Below are 4,631 nucleotides of genomic sequence, written 5' to 3'. Positions count from 1 at the left end.
ATTAATATTTTTCAGACATTTTATTAACATTTTTTTCCTGGACAATTCATTAATATTTTTCAGACATTTTATTAACGTTTTTTTCCTGGACAATTCATTAATATTTTTCAGACATTTTATTAACATTTTGTTTTATTAACATTTTTTTTCAGACATTTCCTTAACATTTTTTCCCTGGACAATTCATTAATATTTTTCAGATATTTTATTAACATTTTTTTCCTGGACAATTCATTAATATTTTTCTGACATTTTATCAACATTTTTTTTTAACATTTTAATAACATTTTTTCTGACATTTTAATAATATATTTTGATCATTTTATCAACATTTTTTTCAGACATTTTATTAACATTTTGTTTTATTAACATTTTTTTCAGACATGTCTTAACATTTGTTCGGACAATTCATTAATATTTTTCTGACATTTTATCAACTTTTTTTTAACATTTTAATAACATTTTTCTGACATTTTATTGACATTTTTTTGGACATTTTAATAATATATTTTGATCATTTTATCAATGTTTTTTGGACATTTCTTTTAACATTTTTTTCAGACAATTTATTATTATTTTTCTGACATTTTAATAATAAAATTCTGACATAAACATTTTTAAACATTTTTTCAAACATAATATTAAGATTTTTTCTGACAATTTAATAATACATGTCTTTAATACATTTAAAAAAAAAAAAAAAAAATTCACACATTTTATAAACATTTTCGGACATTTTATTAATTTCATTAATCTGACCCTCTATGTTTCAATTTCAATTTCAATTTTATTTATAAAGCCCAATATCACAAATCACAGTTTGCCTCACAGGGCTTTACAGCATACGACATCCCTCTGTCCTTATGACCCTCACAGCGGATAAGGAAAAACTCCCCAAAAAAAACCCTTTAACGGGGAAAAAAAACAGTAGACCAGGACGGACAGATGTTGAGCCTCACAGTTGGAGCAGTAATAACCTGTGCAGCATCCCTGTGCACTCAGTATGTGAAGCTGTTGCATCGTAGCCTGTGATTCAGTGGGCGCTGTCATCGTACAGTCTGCAGACATCACACCTGATGTCATACCCAAGATTATCAGATCTGTGTCTCACAGTGTAGTTGCACTAAACTTATAAGACTGCTAACATCTCAGTCTGTAGGAGCGGAGTATTATCACAGTGTGGTATTAGTGCCATTACTGTAAATAGACAGTAGACAGAAGTAGCTGTAGTAAAACTACAATATTAAAAATGTTCTAAAAAAATCAAACAGAACAATGTGAGAATGTTTTTAGGCGTCATGAGAACAAAAGGTTCAGAGGATGAAGAAAAGGAGGATGATGAAGGACTGCACCGAGCAGTTAGCTGATGTCTGAGGGGAAGTGGATAAAGTACAGGCTGCTCGTAAAAAGGTGACAATTAGGCAGCTGCTCTGAATTCCACAGTGACACAACAACAGTGTCATTTCTGCTGAAAACTACTGTTTACATCCAAGACTGGCGACTGAGGCTGAGTTTACCCCCGAGCATGAGAAATCTAAAATCTCGCTGAGTTCTTAAAAAGTTGTCAATCAAAAGACTAAAAGAATTTATTCCATTCATGTTCTCAGCTCATCAAGCACTGGAGCTTCATCAGTGGACCTACACGTCAAAACATGATGCTCTAGTTATCTTCCTGTGTCAGTTTGGATGTTCAGGGATGGCCTGTCAATTTACGCTCGTTACATGCATTTTGTTTTTTCAAATCACACTTGTGTTTTCACAGTCTCTGCTCATTAGATTCATACAGGCTCTATTCAAAACAAACAAACTTTCATTGCTGTTGTGTTTAGGTTTACTGAGGTTTGGGCAACAAAAGCACATGGTCAGGTTTAGAAGAAAAACATCATGGTTTGGCTCAACTTTGTTGTTGGACCCATCCTCCACCCCTCCTGCCTGCTCTCCTTGGACTTCCGCCCCCTTAACATTCATGGTTATCCCACCGCATTTTCCCCTGACGTCGCCAGGTGCACTTAAACATTACCTGTGACAGGCTGCGTGCCGTGCTGACGTGAAAGGACAACTTTGTTCGTCGGTGTCTGATGCTGGAAGTCACTGACCAAGTGGTGGTTTTCGATGACTTCTTAGGAGACCGGGTTGAATAAGGACAAGGTGAAGACCTGAACACAAGATATGTTCACAGAGCCATCACTCTCTGCTACACAGCCTCCTGATGTAGACAGGTGTACACAACCAGAGCTGAAGAACAATAGAGAAGAGTCAGGGTGAAGAAAACTGATTTTTTTTAAGAAGCCTTTTAAGTATGATTGTTAATAATAATAATAATAATAATAATAATAATAATAATAATGATAATAATAATGATAATACAAACAAAGAATTGTATAAATATCAGTAAACTCATCTTTAATCAACATCCACAGGAAATAACCTGTCAGAAATTCATCAGAATCTCTCAGTCTCTCATTTCACACAAACTTTCTGCAGTTATTCAATTCAATTAAAATATATTTATAAAGCCTAATATCACAAGTCACAGTTAGCCTCAGAGGCTTTACAGCATACAACATCCCTCTGTCCTTTGGAGCCTCACAGTGTAGAAGGAAAAAGGCCCCACTGTTTGGGTTAACTGTGCACTTTGAGTTATTGTGTACTGTTGTTGCTGTGCATTAAACATAATATGAAATATCCAGAAAATGGCGCTTAGTCAGGGGTCATCAGTTTACTCAGTGAGATAAAAGGGGTCTCTTAAGGTAAAAGGTCGGTCTAGACTAAGAACTCTAGACAGAACTTCCTTGTTCTCACTCAGAAGGAAACTATGAAGGAAGGACAGGAAATGACGTCAGTGACTGTGTTTGAATTTCTTATTGGAACTAGACTTTGGTGCCACTCGTATTTATCTAAATGTGAGCGTTTGTTTTCCTCTTGGTCTCCAAACAGGTCACAGATCTGTCCGTCAGCTGCATGTAACTCAACTCAGGTCCCTGTTTTCTCTGAGCTACGTCATGATATATAAACAGCTGCAGGATCTGGACTTCCTGAATCCTGAACGAGGACACTGACACAGACCGCACCTCTGATGTTACGTCATCAGCTCCATCATCTATATTTCATTTCTGCACTATAGTTAATGTCATATATCATATTTACATTTTATCTCAATTTGACATGTCGTTTCTTTTTTATTTGTTCTATCTATTCAAAGTCTCAGGGCTGCTGTGAAACTGCACCTACCTGGGGCAACAAACAAGAAAGAACGGCCGAGGAGAGACAATGCAAAAATGGTTTGTTTATTTAAGACATCACAAAAGGGTGAGAGAAATAAAGAGTGAGCGATTTTCTTTTTGAGTGCACAGATGTCTGAAATAAACACTGATCTCAGCCTGTGAATCTTTTTGTGGCTCTCTGACACAGTCACATTAGTGTGCAGGTGTCTCCTCTGAAACACACACATGACCAAACGCAAGATCCACCCCAGGCTTACCCCATGCACAAATAGTATGTAAATTATTATTAGTAAATTACTCCACTCAAAAGTATTTTGTTACAAATTACATTTGCTTTTTATCGGCCTTATCAAATACAAATTACTCAAATGTAACTGAAATACGTATTTTAAATACAAGTAATAGAAATACTGTCCATCCCTGCTGTTCCTGAGATATGACGTTAAAACATGATGATGTCAAAGTCAAGCTGACCTGTTTTGTCATAACTAGTGTATGAATTCTTGAGTTATGGCCAAAAACATGTTTTGTAAGGTCACACTGACCTTTGACCTTCAACCACTAAATTCTTCACAGTTTGTTCTTCAGTACAGGAGGGCGGTTGTGCCAAATCTACATTCCCATCAAAGAGTTCTTGAGCTATCACATTCACGAGAATGGGACGGATGGACAGACAACCCATAAACACAATGTCTCCAGCTCTATCACCGGCACAGAGGCACAATAAAATCTTTTTTAAAAAGTCTAGTTTTGGCCTCAGCTTTTTTAACAGATTTTTTAAAATGCACATTAAAAGAAAGGTTTTTTTTGCCCAATACATTGGCCCTCGCTAAGCAGCCCTCAGATACAAGTTTTCACTCTTAAAAGAAATGAAATACTCAAAAACAAAATATTCTTGGTAAAAAAAAAATACCAGCATGCTCAAAATGTTATTTAAGTTTTCACACCAGGAAGAAACAGCAGCTGTCTTTCTAGTGTCACAAGAGCTCCTGTAGAGCGGTTAAAAGCTTCAGTCAGAATGGAAAAACAGAAGAAGCCTCGTGTCTTTGTGCTGGAAAATGATTATGATCATTATTGTTGGACTGACAGTCATCAGGTGGACACATGGATGGATTACTTAACAGGCCTACCAGGCACAGGCCCAGGGGCCCAAAGTGTCAAGGACCACCCTGGCCCTCACTGGCAACATGCCACTCAAATAAACAAAGAAGTCCCTACCTGAGGGGTATTCCAGGTAGGAGGTTCAACAAACTCTGAGTCTATCCCTGAACTCTGAGTTGACTTACTCTGAGATGGGAAACTCTGAGTATCCGGTTCCAGAACAGCTGATCTGAGTTAGTTCAGTCAACTCTGAGTATGTTCACTCTGAGTTAAGCCGACAATAAAAAGCCATCATCCATGGAGCTC

The sequence above is a fragment of the Epinephelus moara genome, chromosome 6 (assembly GCF_006386435.1).
Source record: "Epinephelus moara isolate mb chromosome 6, YSFRI_EMoa_1.0, whole genome shotgun sequence".
Classification (NCBI taxonomy): domain Eukaryota; kingdom Metazoa; phylum Chordata; class Actinopteri; order Perciformes; family Serranidae; genus Epinephelus; species Epinephelus moara.
This window is presented reverse-complemented; position numbering follows the sequence as displayed.